At 36.3% G+C, this 19645-nt stretch overlaps 1 protein-coding gene across 17 annotated transcripts in view; it reads right to left on the reverse strand.

Annotated features, from left to right (window-relative positions):
- The window catches only part of TJP1 (tight junction protein 1), a 184553-nt gene that overhangs the window by 112166 nt on the left and 52742 nt on the right, over positions 1-19645 (reverse strand). The window contains exon 1 of one of the 17 annotated variants that reach the window (XM_071755011.1): positions 9032-9055. The exons of the other annotated variants lie outside the window; for them this stretch is intronic. The gene's annotated coding sequence lies outside the window, so the exon portion shown is untranslated. Of the gene's footprint in view, positions 1-9031; positions 9056-19645 lie in introns of those variants that run through there. 17 annotated transcript variants of the gene reach the window in all.

Below are 19645 nucleotides of genomic sequence, written 5' to 3' on the forward strand. Positions count from 1 at the left end.
ATCTCGTTTCTAAAGCAATCCAGAATGTGGCTACAGTTTACTAGAGTCAGCTACATAGGATTTGATTGAGAACTGGCACAAAATTGCCCCATTCTCAGGCACAGACACTCACCCCAGAGCCTGTATTTCAATGTGCCACTGGCAGTTACAGCAAGGCTCATTTGTGGAGCTGGCAGAACCACAGAAAACCAAATGGGCAGAACAGAGGGCTGTGACAGCCCACCAGCTTCATGTGCTCTAAGATTTACCCTGTTCTTACCAGCCCACAGTCCAGCAGAGGTGGCCAGGCCATGAAGCAGTGCCAGATATGAGGAGGGACTTGCAAGTATCCCCCTGGGGATGGGCTGAACATCCTTCATGACAGCACATGTCAAACCTCAGGCTGGTCTGAGTATGAGGATTAATTTCAGCTGATGAATCTTGTGTGCTGCAGTTTCCAAGACTCTATCCTTGGGCACCATTTCACCCTTACTTTTTAAATTGGGAAATGTGTAATACTACAGAAGCAACTATATTTCAGGCTTCTTCTTCTTTTTTTTTTTTTTTCATTCCATCTTCCAGGAAATATTTTTGCTTATCAAAACCTTTTTTTTCATCAACAACAAAATAAACACCTTAGCATGTCATTAACAACAAGTTTCTCCCACTACTGGAACTCAACTTGTAACCAAACCTTAAAATGTCAGTGAAAAGGAAAGAGCTTCCCCACACCACAACATGCAAAAAGATAATTTCTGTTGTTATATTCTACCAGCTACATAGCTTCTTTGCTACTATTATCAATGTTTTTATTATTATCTTGTACAGTGTTGCCTCCATTTATGTAGGATTTTTGGCTCCTTAGAAGAACAGGAGATATGTGAGAAATGTGAGATAAGAACCAGAAAAATTAAAGAATATACAACAAAAACTAGAAAATTCTCTCCACACTGAGAGAAGCTTAGCTGAGCATGTTAAGAAACTTGATGCTTGTGTTCCAAAATAATTATATACCTCCCATAGGGGAATCCTAATTGTTCTGACTACACTAAATTAAAAGTCCTTTTACCTTAAATAGCTTAAATAGTACACGACCAAGGAAAGCACATTATCCCAGAGAGAAATAGTATTTCCAGTACTGTAATGCAGTCATTCACAAAGAGCATCACCCAAGTTCTCAATCTGTGACCTATGATTATGTTCTCCCTCTCCTCAAAATATTAAAGGTAGAACACAGAATACAAATATCCTATAATCTTGTTTACTATAAAAGAATAACAGTAGGTGATAGAAGTATTTTTTTAATGGAACTCTTAGGAAAAGATACCTACTCCTTACCTGAAATGCCTGGTTGCTGCTATGGTAACAGGGCATATTTCTATAATATAACTAGACAGGGAATTCATGATACATCATTCACACAAGAGATTTCAACTCACATATTTCAGCCCAGTACACTCAAAAGACAGCAATCAAAACTAAGATTAGCCTTTCTATCTTATCTCTATAACTGCTTGGATTCTGAACATACAGGAATGCAGCTGACCCATGTAGATTGATCCTGAAGAATTAAAAGGTGAGTAGCTGTTACCAAAAGCTTACTACAAGAACTCAAGACACCTATCACAGCTTGCACTGAAGATTCTCACACTAAATCAGTGTATCTGTTTCAATGCAGAGAGACCCTCAACAGGATTCACCAGTTGAGTAACCAGTCCTTCTAGACTACCATGAGAGAAACTGAAGATCCAGCATGATTTGAGAGTCCAGCTCCTAAGTGACAACTTTGTGTATCTAAAACCCTATTACATGTTTTTAGCAAAACACTAATTTCAGACATAATTCTAAGCCAAGAATTAAAAAATATTGGATAAGGTTACAATTTGCCTTAAGATGAAACATTTGGGGTTTTAATAACATGGAAAATACGTATGTAAGCAATTTAATTAGCTTACTATACAGATTATTTCACCTCCTATCTCATCAAGTGTATCAATATTTAAACATAATTATACTTATGTTTAAATCAACTTCTCCAAACCTGCTGTTTTAGGGAAACATATTAAGACAAATTAAAAATTATTTTCAACCAAATGAGGAAGAAATATTCTCTCTACCAAGTACTGACATGTTTGTCAGCCACAGTAAAACAACAGGCAAGAACAGTTGTTTTAGTCAATGAATCATAAACTGAAAAGTCTAAACAGAACTTGCTGTTTTAGCCTGTAAGTCTAACGAAAAAAAAAATGACATTTAAATAATCAGAAAATCACAGAATTAGAGGCTCTAACAGACATCAAGAGATCATCTATCCTCATAGGGCTTGATTGACAGCTTGAAGGACAAATCACTCAGGCCAAGGTCCATTGCTTTTCCCAAGGAGTAGTTAGGAGCAATCTATGAGTCACAGGAATTGTTCTGGAGGTGATGTCCTCCCCTTGCCATCAGCATCTTGGCTGGAGCTACACGTCCCTTACTGGATCTCAGAAAATGATCTACCAAGACTGTACAGTAAAAATTATTTAAGGCTGTAGAGCAAAATCCAGTCCTTATCTCATTAAAATGTTCTGTATGATTTAGCCTATTCTCTCCCAGTGAGTCAAGATAAATATAACTAAATCACCTACAGGTTTGTTTTAGGCTTGCTTTTGAAAATCTTTAAAACACAGTCTGTGTGCATGTACCTCGGTATAAATGACAGTTCATTTCTTCATTTAGAAGTGTTAGGAAGGGGACGGAAGATAAAATGACAGACTGATCAATTTTGTACTGACCTCTGTTTGCTGCAAACAAAGCACTTTTTATCTCTGATCCTACAGCCAGTGGTCCTGGGGAACAAGAGTTGCTATTTATGTTTCAACAGTTTTTTTACCTATTTGAAAACTGACGATTGCTCTTTTCTTCCCGTTTCTAGGTTTAGTTTTTGCCTTATTTGGCAAATCTTTCTTACCATACCATATTTGCTGCTCTCCACTAACTTATCCATTTTCTTCCTAGAGGCAAAGCCAAAAAGTGAATAAATTACTCCTGGCCTCAGAAGAGGTCTCGATAATACATCTGATATTGACAATCCTATGAATGTATTTCAGAACAATGTTTGCTTTTTTTGAAACAGCATCAGTGTTCACATACTCAGTTTGCAGCCTTCCACAATTCCCCATTCATCTTTTGTATTATTGCTGCTAACCAGTTATTCCTCATTTTATATTTTGCAACTGATTTCTTCATCTGCTTTTCAATTTACTCGGATAATTTCTTTAATCAAGAACATTCCAAACTCCAACCTGCCCCTCAAATGATTTAGAAGCAGTTTCAGACTGTTATGATCCAGAAAACTGTCTTTATAGGGGTAGAAGAATAAACACTTGGTGCAACATCATCCAAACCAGCTACCCTTTCTGACAGCAAACCAGAGTAGTATACTAAGCATGTTGTTTTCGACAGTTTCAAAGTGGATTTCTATTTTTACCTCATTAGATTGATAATCAGGACATTACAAACCTTACATTAATCATCTACCTGGCTATTCAACTATTGGAAAAACTATTGGCTTGATATTATTCGTACATCAAAAGGCACAAGAAACATCTCTACCGGCTTACTGCCCTCAAGATGCTATAAACAATTTAGTCTATTATTTTCCTGATACTAGTGAAGCTCCTTTCTCTATCGTTCCTTAGATGATCTTTTTCTCCTATTTAAAGAGATGAACTGTATTATGCACATCTCCAGACCACTGGGGCCTCTCCCCTTCATCCTCCGTGGGTTTTCAAAGATAATTGCTAATGCTTCAGACATTGCTTCAGCTACTTCTGTAAGTAGTCTAGTATGAATTCCACTGGGAACTGCCAACCTGAATCTATCCAACTTTTCTAACCTCAGCGTAACTCATTCTCCTCCTGTTCTTAACTGCCTTTTATTCTTTGCTGAAATCCTGCAGCCCTCTCTGTGTCTGTCATCCGTGCTCACGGTAATGATCCAAGCCAAGCCAAGTTAAAAACCATATAACAGTAACTGAAATGTCTGCCTTTTACATTTTAAATTTAAGCCTTAAAATAAATATTCAAGAACTCCAAGCTATTCAAAGCAGAATCATTACCTCTCCTGTTTTTTCTGTACAAATTCAATGCAAAATCGTTTAGAAGGTTCTGTTTCTTCCAAAGTATCTCTGTTTATAACTTTCAAATACTGACAGATAAAGATTTCCATAGCTAACCACATATCACATACTTAATATTAATATAGCATGTCCTCTATTCAACACCATTCCTACAGACAAATTACAAAAGGCACAGTACACTGTCACTGGTTTCTAATTTTTTTGCCTATGTGTTATGTAACAAATTGTAATTTTAATTTTGACATATTTTACCTTGTTAAAGCCCATTGTAACAAAGACAATATAATTTTCAATATTTTGCCAAATCACTGGGTATAGAGATTTCACCCCCCCTATTGGCAGCACTTGTCTGTAGCAGACTTCTTTGAGAAATTCTTATTTTTTCACAAGAGAACTGCACTTTAGAGCTTTTAATTTTGAATTAAGTAGTAAAAAAAGCAGTAAAAGCAGCTAAGGCATCTAATTTAGATTAAACTTTAAAAAAAGCTAAAGGCAAATTTCAATTTGTACACACTTTATCTCTTTCAGTCTAAATAGATAACAGACAAAAGCATTTCTCAGAATAGGATTTATCATTTTAACAACACTTTTGTTGATATTTTGAGCAATGATACAAGCCCTTTTGAAATTAATGCAGGAATTAAAGCTTTGCAATCGTATTTACTGTTGGTTTGCAAACTATTTACAAACATAAGGTCCCAGGGACTAACTCTAGGCTTAGAATTTGTACAATTAAAAAATTTTAAAAAAAAAACCTCTGGAATTGCTTTAGGTGCTCTCACTAAATATGAAATGCTATTAACCTACAAATATTTATAAAGAATTCTTGGTCTCTGCACTCACTTCAACTTCTACTTGCCAAAGTATAAAATCCACAGTAAAGCAAAACATTTATGTAAAGACTTGAGTTGTCCAAGAGTTCCAATTTTTTCTTTCTGCCAATGAAAAAAAACAAAAATGAAGGTGTTTGCTTAAGAAGGTGACAAATAATGGCTATAAGCCACATGGAGTTTTATGTGTTCCTTCCTTTCATGGATTCTCCTGGAGTCAGCAAAAAGATAAAAACAGAGAGAATGAGAGCTAATATGAAATAAGTCTATGCACTCATATAGGTCATATGAATTTAAATAAAATTTATTTAAATAAAAATTATTGTGCATTTTTTCTTTTTTCCTGACATCAGGGCACAACAATGTGTACACCTGGGTCTGAAATTAGCTCTCACTTTACTTGAAGAATTGAATGAACCAGCCCAAACTTCTGTAACGTGGAACCTCATTGATTTGCCACTTCTCCAGAGAGTCAGCTGTGGTTCCTCTTTTCCTTTCTCTCTCTCTTGAGTTTGCATGAATGATTTCTCAGACAACTTTCTGCTGATTTCTAATGTCACAGGCAATGGAGTGATCACCTGGGAACTGTGGTCACGATGCAGTGTCAGCATTTTAGTGCAAGCTTCCAGTGTGCTGAGCCAGCAGGACCCAGCTGTCCCTTTTCACTGCAATGTCTGCTTGCCTTCAGCTAAGAAGCTGTGCATCCAGATGTGTCAAAATGTCTCTCAAAGCAAATCCTGTTCTTAAACAAGGGAGAGCTCTGGACAAGCATCTTTCAAGAGTATTTCACGCTTTATTTATCACAAGGCTGTTTTAGAAATCATTTACCATCATGTAGGACTCAAAAGCAATAGTGGAGGGATGCATCCAGCCACCTGCTGCCTCTCTGCAAATGAAGAGGCCAAAATGGCATTGATACCCTCATTCTGTGGCAGATGGACTGCCAGTTACCTGAAGCATATAAGCTGATGATTTCTAAGGACATGGAGAGTTATAATTTTTTTTTTCCTGCTCCTTCCAGCAGCAAAACTGCATTAGAATAAAATTTAAATATATCTAACACTGCCATGATACAACCTTCTCTCCTGAAGTCTGTATTACAGGATATTGAATGAGAAATCCTGAAAATATAAGGAGATGATGCATTCTCCAGAGATGATTCTTGTAGCTGAGATAGATGCTAGGCACAAGAAGAGTCAAAATATGAAGATGGCATACGTGACAAATTCTGCCTCAAATGTATGATTTCACACAGATTTATTAAAGAGACACTAAGCATTACTGACTTTTGAATGAAGGGAAGAGTTAATTTTCTTTGGCTACACTAAGTACACTAAGTAAAAGTGTCAAAAAGGAATTTGCTTCCCATTGTTTTATTATGAAGCTTTTCTGCTATTATTGCTGTACTAGGCAATAAGAAATGGAATGTGAAACATGACCTGGAAACATCCCACATACTCTTAGTATAGCCACCTTTTTTGTACTGCTAATGAAATCTTTTAAGCCACTGCACATATAACTAAGTTTCATTCTGACTTTTAGTTATTTACAAATAGAACAAAGTAGTACAAAATAGTACAACTCTGAACATAACAAGCATATATTAAAGTGGAAATTTGTTCCATTTGTTTCATTTGATCATGTCTGATCAACTTTTTTTTCAAAAAATTTAGCTCTTCTATTGGATACCAATTGAAAAAGATGAGGGATAGATGTGTAGTGTGAGGGATAAAACCATATCCCCATCTACTGTATATACTCTGAAGCAGTTACTCTGCCATCTGGAGGATTTTTCTAGTGTTCCAAAATAGCTCAATGCAACCACTGCACACTCCAGACAATGCTTTTTAAATATATAGCAATAGGTATTCCACAGAACACACATAAATCTACAGGAATTATATCTACAGGGTGCATTTGGAAGGTCAGAGACATTGTACTTCAAGCTGTCTAAAAGAAACAGCTAGGAAATTTTTTGTGACACTCTAAACGCTCTGAAAATAAAAGAACAAACTTATCCCATTTTTTAAATTAATTTTTTTTCATAAGGCACTCTCATTTAATGCACAGACCACTGGACCTCCAGGCCAGTGGATAGATGCCATCCCTAGGTCTCTGGTTACCCTGGTAGACAACTATGTGCATGTTTTCTCCTTTGCTTTGTCCATCCTTATGTTTAACTATGTAAACTCTCCAGGGCAGGAACTGCCTCCTGCTATATATACATACAATGGAGCTCTTAGCACAATCAGAGGCTATCACCAGATGAGGTCTCTCACTGCTACTACAGCAAATTAAAAGTAAACACCACCAAGTTGGAAAATGCTAGATGGCACTGCATCACTCAGTTTCAGCAGTTTTTCCTTAGCACGTAGCTCATTTTCAGTCTCTGAAAAAAGACTTCACTATGAGCACAACAAAATGCTCTCAAATTCTAAATCTAACACAGAATTTGATGTAGTTTTGGTACTGACACTTGGGCTGAAGTACACTACTCACCATGTGTAGATACAGTTATTCAAGATAAAGATGAGCTATACCAAGATAAAGACTTGGTAGCTAATGAAGTCACTTTCAGAAAGTATGCTGCAGTCTTTTCCTCCAATAGAAAACCAACTGATAAAGGCTCCCAAAGTTGCAACTGTTAAGCAAACGAGCCAGTATATGAACAGAGTGGTCTTATTTCTTATTCTTCCTCCGTTAAAACTATAGAATAGCACCACAAGAAGAAAGATTATTTTCAAAGATAAATCACAGGAAAAATGCTTTGAGAGAATGCTGCCAATACGAGCTAAATTTTCTTTCAGCTAACTACAGTGCATGGCAGGACTGTTCTGCCACAGGACTTGGAATTCCCCTTTGAAATAAACAAAATGTAAATCGTGGTACCCAAAAATCAAACAAGGACCAAAGAAGCCCTGCCTCATACATTTTACATTTCCAAGTACTCATGCTGAAAGAAAGACATACATACCATTTTAGAAAATCTTAAAAATATTTACCTAACATATAAGAAACCTGCCATGCTTTATAAAGTATGCTTTCTATGTAAGGTTGCAAAGCATGCTAGACCCTCATTATTGGAGCAGCAAACACATCTCTAAGAATTTCTGTTCCTTTGTGTGAAAACAGAACAGTTGAAAGGTGCCTGCAAACTGATAAAGGGTTTCAACTGAAGAGATTAAAATAACAATGAAGACAAAGCAGAGGCACCAGTAAAACCTTTTGCATGTCATCTTCTAATTTACAGGTGTATTTTCAGCAGACTGAAAGAAAATTACCATTATTAGCACAACAGGATTTTCCCCTTTGCCAGTGGAACTGGGACTACATCTTCAGGTCATTCTCACAAATACTGAACAAACTCTCCTGTGAGACTCCTCAAGTTTGGAAATATATGGAAATTTAATTCAGTTCTTTGTATTGTTATAGCTTTGTAATAGATTTTTACAGTAAGGATTCAAATACCTGGATTCATCATACTCACAGAATCTCACTGTCAGGCAGAGGAAATTTGGCACAGGCCAGTAGGAATGGTTGTACAAAACTATCTACAACCAATTATTATGAACCAAAAAATAGTCAGCATTATGTGAACTTGCTAATCCTGAAAGGCTGATCTACATGTCAGATATATAAATAAGGGAACAGGTCCTTTATATTTCAAAGACATCAGATAAGCTCTATTTCTACAAAGGTGTAGACACCGTAACTGTGACAAAATTAAGCCACATTATCACTTGGGTAATTTGCTTTAAAATTTCTAATAAAATTAAGAATCCCAATCAGGTTCTAAAGATTATAAAATAAGCTTTGCAACAGAACTCCCTGTTCCTTATTCTTTTATATAAAGACCATAAAGAGACATGCTATGACTTAAAATTCAGTGGAGTCTCTACTTCTGAAATCACTCAAATATGAACTGCAACACATTAATGCAACACAGGATATTTAATCTGTTAGTGAAATCACCTTGTCTCTAAATGTTAAAGGAAACATGTACTGTTATTCCCTGTGACTCCACCCTTCCCCGTGGAAATAATAGAAGGAAAGCAAAGAAGTCACCTTTCTACTTTCGCTGGATTTGTTTACTTTTACTTACCAGGATTCGTTTTGGCAGGCTGGTAGCAAGGATTTCACCATCCTAAGAAACGCTCCTGGTGGAGAAATTCTGTGACATGAAACTTGCTTGATACGGGAAGTCTTGCAAGCACATCACAGATACAAACACAGCCCTGCCCTGCCCAGCTCCTCTCACTCCTTAACAGAGCTTGGAGTGACCAACTGCAGCACTAACAGACTGAGAATGCCAGGAATCTCTGGTATTTCTTCGTTTGCATAATGGTTCTACTTAAGGAAAGCCTTCTATATAATTGTTTTTAAATGGGATTTCTATTATTTTTGATATTTAAAGATGAATAAAAGCTTGCTGCAAGGAAGCACTTCCTAGCAGGTTTTCAATAGACACTTTGCACTGCTCTACTTAAATTTAAAACTGAGAAAGAACTCTTTTCTCCTCCCATGCTTTCTTTTTAGTTACTCCTTGTCTTTTCTCTGTTCTGTTAGGATCAGGAATGCTTTCTGAAAAGTGGGTCTTTCAGTCTGTTTAATCACTTCTCAGTATTTCAGTATTACTGCTGTGAGCACTATTTTATTACCCACCTATTTTTAGAGTCTGTTTCTCTATACTGTATCATTTCAAAAAAAGATTCTCTTAGCCCTTATCTTTTTTCTTTTTTAAAAAGCTTTTTCCTTAATATGCCACGTACACATATCAGGTACTTCCTGAATATTTCACACATCCTCTGTCAAATTACGAAGGAAATCTTTCAGTTGATAGAATCTCATGGGACAAAAGGTACCAACTGCACCATCAGCAAGATCTTTGCCTCATATGCTCAAATGACCTAGAAAAAAAATGTATTACTTAGTTATCAACTGACAATTCCAACAGATACTACTTTTAAGTGTGGCATCTTGCCTCATGGCATGAATTTGCAGTCTACGTATGTTATTAATAAATATAAGAAGTGGGATGAACAAAATTAGACCAAAAGTAGAAATGCTCACTAAGCACTACTGTAACTACTCCCACCAATGTAAAAATCTTTTCCATGAGGTGTAGGTCACTGCTGAAAATAAAAAAATAACAGAGTATGTTTACTTGCTTGACTGATTTAATGCAATACCTCACCTCAAACTCATCTAAATGGGGTGCATTTCAAAACTATGTACAACTTGTTCTCTAGTGATTCTACTTGGGAAAAAATACTACAGTAGTGAAACACACAGACTCAACAGATACAAAATAGAATGAAATAAATACACAGAAGTTCTTGAAACCTTTTCAATTTCCGTTTGGTTGCTCTACAGTTGCACTAATATGCAACACACACATAAGCTGTATTTTAGTTTTGCTGCTTACAGCCTTTTCTCCAAGGACAAATTTGGCATATCTTTTAACTGTGAGTCCAGTAAGAATTATTTGTTCAAAATAGACAGCATATGTCCTTAAGCATGTCCATCACCAAATCAAATCCCTTATTTTACATTATATGTAAATCAAATATTACATGAGTCTGCTGCGTTTACTAATTCCTAAAAAAAAAAAAAAAAAAAAAAAAAAAAGAAAAAAAGAAAAGGAGAAGAAAATCTAAATGGAGTTGGCATATATCATAAAATGTTTACAGCCTCTGTGGGTACCAATGGCATGTTCTTCCACCAGGGCTCATTCTGTCATATCTATAAACTTTATTTTGAGCCAATGGCAAATTATCTTGCTTTAAAAGACCAGTCTTACTACCAGTACTTTACTTTCATATTGGCAAGCATAAATACTGTTACTTAACAGAAACTTCCTCGGTATCTTAAGGACACCACCAGTTCAGCACCAATATGGTAAACAAACTCATCTCTTTGCTGGAGCAAAGAAACATTACTTGTATGAATATTAAGGGGCTTGTTCTTCCATTTCCTGTGACAGACACAAACTTCCTTCCTATCTGCTTGTGCTTAAGTTCACTGGCATTTATTTCTCCTTTTCTTCATAGTATGAACTACTCACTTACTGTGATAGTGTAGCAGAACAGAAGAATGAAGTGTTAAATATAGAGTACAAATCTCCTAGCTTCCTACAAGATCTACATTTCCAATCCAGCAGCTAATGTAGAAACAATTAAGCATGTTCTCTGTGTTGGTTACTTTATACAAAGAAAAAAGCTTTTGCAGGTTGCTAACTTACTGGATCAATAGCAAATACAAGTATTTTAGCTGCACAGAATGACTCCTTAGTGAATGATTGCTGTTATCACTGCAGCACTCACATCTTAGCTGGAATTCTTACATCTGAACAAAGTGAATCAGGGTATAAACATCTCTGATCCTTTTATAAATCTATTTGATCATGTTTTGGTTATGATATTTATGGAATGAAACTGTCCACTCCTTTGATAGTTTAAAAAAATACTGTGACCGAATTGATACCACACCACTATAAAGACTGTACACAGAGGCGTCAGCTACAGCTGTACATCCAAACTATTTTGCTGTAGTGTTCTAAATTAAACTACTTCCATATCAAATTTAAGTCCATTTCAGTAACACTGAGTAATTAGATGCATCCATTAATACATTAAATTAAATTAAAAATATCCCCATGCTGCTGAAATTACTTCAAGTACACTCACAATAAATAAATCAATTGCATGAGTGTAAATTATTAATTTAATGAAAACTTTAATGATTGGTATTGATTTGATGAAATATTTTCAAATTAGCACTTTGAGCCATTCCACGTGACCTCTAGCTTCCATGCATGCACAGATCCATGTATCCATACACAACAATCTTCAGCCAAGTGCCTTGTTTTCTTCAAATCTAAAGAACGTACAGCATCTTTTTACCAGTGTTACAACTGGATCCCAACAGTGATGGGAGGTTTGGAGTTGCTGCATCAACTGGACACACTTCTTTTAAGATTTGGTAATTAAGAATTACAAATATCAATAACAGGACATCAATTGAACTTCTGAAGTGGATTTAGTTAAACCCTTTTTGGTAGAAGCAAAAAAGAAGCAAGAGGCAAAATACAGAGTGCTATCTGCATATCCCAATAGCAACTGAATAAAAATTGTGTCTTTCCCTGCCATTTCACAGAGTGTTTCTAAATTTCCAGTGCCATGAGAACCTTCAGGCCCTTGCACAGAATTTTTCCAACAGATACAGACCACTCAGGCTGCGAAAAGCCCAGCACAACCTTCTACACTCTGTGGGCAGTGAATCAATCTGTGGTGCTTCTTTTCACCCTAGACAATGAGCTCAGATCACTCACATAGCAAAGAGACAGGGTCAGTTTGTGCAGCCTTCCTCACCTACAAAGAGAAACCACAAAAGTTCAGACACTCTCTTGGAAGTCTTTGTGCATAAAAGACAAATTTTGAACCAAAACTTACAGCACCAGATTTTTTTGTGTGTATCTGAGATTTTTTTCCCCCCACAAAATGCTACGTCCTAAATTTAACAGTGTGCAGAGGAAAAAAAACATCTGTAGAAACAGAAGTTAGGTAATAAAATGTGAACAATATCTTTCTTTGGGTAAATAAACATCTGTAATTCTGCAAGAGAATAAAGTAGTCTTGATAACCAGTATTTGCTTCTGATCCTCTTTATGCTGGTACAAGTTAGAAAAGAGACCATATGAAGTTACCAATTGAAAACTCCAAAATATAATTAAATGTGCTGACACTGAAGAGGAAAATAGCATCAAATTCTTATTGTACAAATTAAAACAGCTTCTAAATATTTTGCAAAAGCTTTGCAAACTTTAGCTCCTACAGAAATAACTATTACAAAATTAATAGCAACATAGCCATAGTGAAAAAGGTTGGCTTCTTACAAGTTATGAAGGGGATTGTAGACTTAGAGCTCCTTCTCCATCTTGTAAATTCTCAAACTATTTCTGTACAAACACTATTCCTTTATTCTGTAGAGCAAACATGGAGCTCTGCCAAACTGTTATGCAAGATAATGAAGCAGTTTCTCAGAGGGTGAGAGATCACATGAAATCACATGCACTACAGAGGGATTAAATTTTAAGGAATGTCAAAAGTCTTACCTTCCATTGACTTTAGAAATTACATGACATTTCTGTTTCAAATCACTACTTTATTCTCAATATTTCAAGGCGTATATAATAAACTCAGGACTTGGATTTTCAAAACCCTATTTTTACTGTTTTTCAAATGGATAGTAAATTCAGATCTTAGCTGGGAGAGAAAATTTTCTGTGACAAGGACAACTGCTCAAACTGAAGCATATTTTTTTTCATCCAGTCTTCCTTCTCCTGCTGACAAGAATTACACAGGTAAAGTTAACATTTTGTGGAAACCCAGATTTCTGCATCTCACAGACTTCTATACTTCTTATGATACAGCAGTGTGCATCTGGAATATCTCTTGGCCCCTATTCAGCTCTTTGCTCTGCATGTCATGGTTTTCCCCATTTGACATTCTGCATTTCTATTAATTCCAAATCTTATTTTTATTAAAGATCTTGTGAATAGAAACTACCACATTGATATAATCATGCAACTGATCATTCATGCAGTGCAATGTACCCAAATATTCACAGGACTGCATAAGCAGATTTCATCACATACCTACAAAAAGAGGCATTTTCAATAGTTTTCTCCACCCCAGCATTACTTTACAAAGACTTAGAAAATTACCTTCAGTATGACTCACCTTTTTATAATCTGTTTATAAACTATGCTGATCAGTGTTCAGCAACTTAAATACAGTCCTGGACTACCTAATAAAAAGTAGTGCTCATCAAAATATTAGTTTGATGATACCAAGTGAGGTAGGTATGTTTGTCTCAGGAGATGTTTGGGAAAAAAAAAATTGGAGGGAAAAAAAAAAACCAAAACAAAAAAGCTATCTGCTCTTCCCTTTGGCAATATTCAACTAATTTTTAAGTCTATGAAATTTTCATTTTCAGAGTACCTAGCATAACAGCATTAAAATTTTGCATTTTTTTAACAGCAAAATGTGAACCTTGAGACTAAAAACAATTTTAAAAGGATGTGTTATATGTTCTATCATAAATTTAAGCTTTCAAAGCACCAGTTTTCCTACACTGTACTAAGTAACTAAATCAAACCACTATAGAAAAAAGTTACACTAAAGCTTTTCCCCACATTGGAAAAGGGAGTTATTTTAAGGACTAGTTGTATACATAGTAATTCAAGACAGCCACTGTCCTTACAGCTTGAAACATGACCGGCTAGTATACAGTTTACAAACTAAACATATAATACCTGGCTGTACAGTTTGGAAATCTGCCAGAGAGGTTTGACAGACTGATTCTCACAGCCCAAAGAATATACTGACCTCCAAATCCAGTATCAATTTATGGGCCATTCCTTGAGAAACACTATTAGTTCAACAAGGCCATTATAAAAGCCTCCAAAATGAAAAGCTTCAGAATCCACCCTCTGCTCAACACTGTCTGAAGCAGATGAGAAATCTTATGCCCCAGAACCATATAAATGAACCAAGATTCCTCCTGAGACTCTTTCAACTTCTACTAGGTATATATTATATTTATTATAAATTTATTTAAAATAAACATGCTCTGAGAGGTATATACAGCATTCACTTCTGCCAGCAAGAGAACTTTTCAGTAATATTGATCCATAATCCTTTATTTAAGATCCTCCAGTATCACAAAGTATCTTGTACTGTAAGGTGTACAGCTTTACATATTACTCTATAGTTCAGGTAACCTGAAAGAAATACCCAGCTTTGCTAAGCTCAGAATTGTACCCAGTACAATATTAAGATACTTGAGAGGACAGCTGCCACATTAATAAACACAGTCACTGATACTCAGCTTCTTGGCAAGAGCTGCCTGCCTGTGCGGAAATCAGATGCTGGCCGGCTCAGTCATGTGTTCCCTTAGACACTGGTAATGTTTTGTTATTTTGCCAGCAGTCATTCCTGCCTTTTGGCTACAATACACCACAGACACGTGCACATGTAGATGCCTTGGACAGACATCGGGCTATTACCTGAATGGTCTCCAGGTCAAACTATAAGCAAATACAGAGAAGAAACATTGCTATGGGACATCTATATGGATCGGTCTCTGGGTTTCCAACTGAAGAGCCAGAGACCATTCTCAAGTAGGCAGACCATTAGGGAATGTCCCTGTGGAGAATCTTGTGCTGGCAAGAGATGGACTAGATGACCTAACAGGACTTTTCCATCACTAGGCTATGATTCCCTGAACTTCATGCTTTTTGACAGTATTACAAGGTTCGACAGGCATTTCTCTTCAGAAGAGGGATTAAGGTCAGTAAGAATCAGCATCAACTAAAAAAGTGCACATGAGGCAATTGTGATGACAGTAGGCAAAAAGACATCCACAGTCAGAAAAGAATTCAGTGCTTGTGTCTTCTGTACATACTAAAACCTCTGATGTAAGCAAAGTACTAAATGGAGAACAAAGCACGAGACTGGTGCTTTCTCACAGATTTATCTGTTGTAGTAAAAGAAGAAAGGTGTTATACAAAATAAAACCAGTAAAAGTCTAATAACTTACACAGAACAGAGGCACAGAAATTAAATTTGAAAAACTGCTCTGGAAACAAACTGACAAGATATCAGTCATGTTAAACACTATTCATCACTAAAAGTTCTATTCCTAGTAAAAACTGAATTTCAACTTCAATAAACAAGTTTTGTTTCAGAATCAAAGTAACACACAAAGAGATTTTCAGAACAATGTGAAGTATCTATATTTCATCCTCATGAATTCTTTCACAGGGACTACCATAGGTTTTTGCCTTGTGAAACCTACGTAGCACAGAGGGATAACAAACCATACAGCACACCCAACAGCCGTTAAGACAGAACAAACTTGAGATACCTACACCAGAGGGATCAACATGTGGCTTTTGAGCTACATTTAGTTCTGAAGCAACTCAAGTCAGCTCTGATACATCACAGGGCCAGCAGTGTGGCTGTCCTCGAGAGCAGCTGCTTGGGAACCTGAGTGCTGAGAGAGCTGAGGCACAGAGTTACTGAAGGGCTTCTGAGATGCTTTATCACCACCCAACCCAGCAGTGCTCTCATCTTACTATTTTTAAGGCTACCCTTCCTTTCACTTCTCCAAAGGAACCAAGGAAGGTAGCCCTGCAGTGTCCAGGGAGTGTTGCATAAACATGAATAACAAGCCCAAATATTTAAACTTTAATGCCAATAAACTTGGTAGCATGTATCTGTGTAAAAAGAATCAACATGTAACTATTATATTCCTATCACCATATGATGTTACAGTTCTGTCTCCTCTACAAAACAGAGAGATCTTTATGTTCATAAACATCAAAGAGAATTCAATGTGAGGAAAGAAAACATTTCCTGTTCTTAAACACAGGGTTCCAAAGAAGATGGTATTTATCTGGGATGGGACCTCATACTTCACTGAGCTACCTACATGCTTGACCCCAAGCATGCTTCTGTTCCACACCAAATTATTAAGGTTAACAAAGTTGCAGAGAACACTCAGAAATTCTTCTGAATTATCTGTCAGAGAAATTACTCTTATCTTCTAGTTCAAGGTCCCTGGTATCTTTCATGAGTGGTTTTAGTCAATTCAACCTTGTTTAAAACATTCTCAGATGTAGAGTTCAGATTAAAAGACACAGAATATTTTTTTTTCCAATACAGTCTGCAGGTTTCTTCATAACTCATGCTGCACAACATTCTGATGCATTTCAGCAGACAATGGGAACTTAAGCCTTGACATGCTACTAAATTATTTACCTGGTACATATTTTGACATTTAAAGGAGAATTACTAATACAAGTGACAGAATTGTTTGTGTCAGCAGACTTTGTAGTTTTCCTTATAGAAGGACTAATGAAAGAATTACAAGTTCAAAATGGGAACCCAGCAGAGTCTAAGACACAGAAATTAAGCCAGCTGGAGTGAAAAAAACCTCTTGATTCAAAAGGGTTTGAAAATAGTTTCTATACATATTTAAATATTCTGGTATGTGTGTAGGCTGGGCCTAGACCTCCAGGGAAAAGCAATGAAAAAAAAAACCCTTACTGCTAGTGAACAGTAACTGCAAGTCAGCAGCTTTGTGTTTCTAAATGCTTTCCCAAATCTACTATCTGGTGCTTGTCACACCACAAAAACTTGGTGGAAGCAAAGCCAACTGGCCCAATTAAAATGTGAGCATTCAAAAAATAGTCCTGTACTTCAAACATTTAAAGCAGTTACTGACCATCTTCTTGTTACTTTTATGATTGTATCAAAGATAACTTCAGAACAAATAGAACATTCAAGCCAAGTCTAACTGAAAGCAGCAGCAGACCTGTGAGCTCACTCAGGGTAAGGGAACCTTTGCTGTGGCTGTAACAACATTCCTGCCACCAAAGCAACTGGGAGTGCTCTGCACCCGAGCCCTGAGCTATGCCTGCAGATGTGGTACCCCCAACAGAAACCTGTGCAAGTCTACTTACCCCTGCAGTCACCCTACTGTATTCTATTTTTGCAAATGTCTGAGAAGACACCTCCATAAAAGTATATTCCAAAAGACAAGGGCAAAAAGGGAAGGATGCATAAAGGCTTAATTCTCTGCTCTCTAAGCTTTGTGTCAGACAGTTTCAGTGGGAGACCCCTCTGTTCACATCTGTGAGGGAGGTATGATTACCACAAATTCAAATTTTGTATCAGTGGGAACAATACTCTGATTTTTAAATTATAACAATCCACTTCAGAGGATTCCCTTCTGATTGTTGGACATCAGAGTAATCCCATTTAGAGTATTAATGGATTTAAAGAAAAGCTATTAAAAGTGAAGCAAGACAGCACTAATGAGGTCTGAACACTATATGGCAATGAAAAGACAAAAATAGAAAAGATTACAAGTAGACACTGACAAAATTGAACTAAAGGATTAAAATTCAATTAATGATTTTTTTTTCAATATAAATATCCATCTACATTTATACTATTGCTTGCAGTTTCCTTTCTGTTGAAGCAATGAGGTAAGTGGTAGAGCAACTGAAGGAAAACCAAAGTGACAGTGAAAAGCCCTCACTGAGCAAGATGCCTCACTTTGGTTCTGGATGCATCTATGACTGTCAAGTACCTTCACAGGGTTACAGGTTTGGTAGATGCTACCAATTTTTTTTTTTTTTAAATGCAGCATATGGTTTCTTGGTCTACTGAATTAATATAAAATGGAACCCTTTAAAACATGGGAAGAAAAAAAAAAGCTAGCTAAAATAAGCTAGCTAAGACTTGTAAAACCTATGCTTTTCACAGAACTATCCTCTTGTGCTGAAGTAGCAGAGGAATATTTTAGATCCCTTGTTAAACAATACTCATTCTTACGTATGATGCACATTTTAGCCTGATGTAAAATCATCATGTTGGGTCAAAGCCTGTACTTAAAGTGAAAAATAAAACTAAATGGTTGATTTATACTATGGCAATAAATTACTCCATACATCATTACTATTTCTAGGAGATTTAGTCAATGTAGTAAGTTTAAAAAATATACGCAAATAATATAAAACAACTGACACATCAGAATCAAAAGTGCCATGAGAAATTCCATAAATCTTTAACAATCAAGCTCAACAGCCAATATAAAAGATAAATAAGACTTAATGCTCAAAAATAGCAAGTAATGTAAATTTAAAATAAAATAAATTGAGAGTTCCAAAAAGTGTATTTTTGACTTATGATTCAATTGTAGAAAGCTCAGCAGAAACATCTGACCATTGTGCCAGAAAAAAGGTAACACAGTGTTAAAATATACAGGGAACGGGATGGAGAGTAGTACTAAAGTCACTGTAATTTCCTAAAGGAAACAAAAATGGGTTTTCACCTGAATTCAATGTTTCAGTGTCATTCCTTCTAAAAAGGGAACTGCAGAACCAGAGGACAGTATCAGATTACACAGAATTTCCTTAGGGATGAAGTGGTCATTTGTTAATGATGTCTTACATAGACCTTGTAACCCCTAATGCAATCTACTATTCTGCACAAATTCCTTCTACTGTTCTGCACTCCAACGCACATTGTAACAGCACAGTTCTGACTTACATTATTATCCCATTGCCCACTAACATTATGACTTTCCCTTCCCTGCACATTCCTCCAGTTTCAAAGACAAAACTGTGACTGCATTGAAAATGGACAGGGGAAGCAGGGATGCAACCAGAGATGGATTGCTTCATGATGCATTTCTGGGTTTCTGGTACTTTCAGTTTCTAGGGATGATGGAGAAGCATGTATTTAAAGATATGGCTTCTTAAGTTAATTTTCCCATGCTATTACAGAATATATATATCAAAGCACATGTATTAATAAGAAAATACATGGCCAATATGTGTGATTAGATAAAACAACTTTATGTATCAGTCCAGAGTATGAGAAAATTAATTACCATATTTAGCATGCAGAGAGATGGATTTCAGCCAGCATAAGACAGAAGGAAGGGGATTCAAGCACTGGACACGGTGTGAGACAGTGAGAATTGGCATTGGGAAAAGGCAGGTAGGAGGCTAATTAGCACAAGATTTGGAGACTGGGAGAAAATGCAGCAGTATGAGAAAAGAAAAGGAAGTGGCTCTTACTAAGAAAACTCCAGTAGACCTCCCCATGGAAATACCCTAGATTATCTAGTTCAGTAGTTT

Source organism: Heliangelus exortis, chromosome 11, assembly GCF_036169615.1.
Source record: "Heliangelus exortis chromosome 11, bHelExo1.hap1, whole genome shotgun sequence".
In the NCBI taxonomy this organism is placed as follows: Eukaryota; Metazoa; Chordata; class Aves; order Apodiformes; family Trochilidae; genus Heliangelus; species Heliangelus exortis.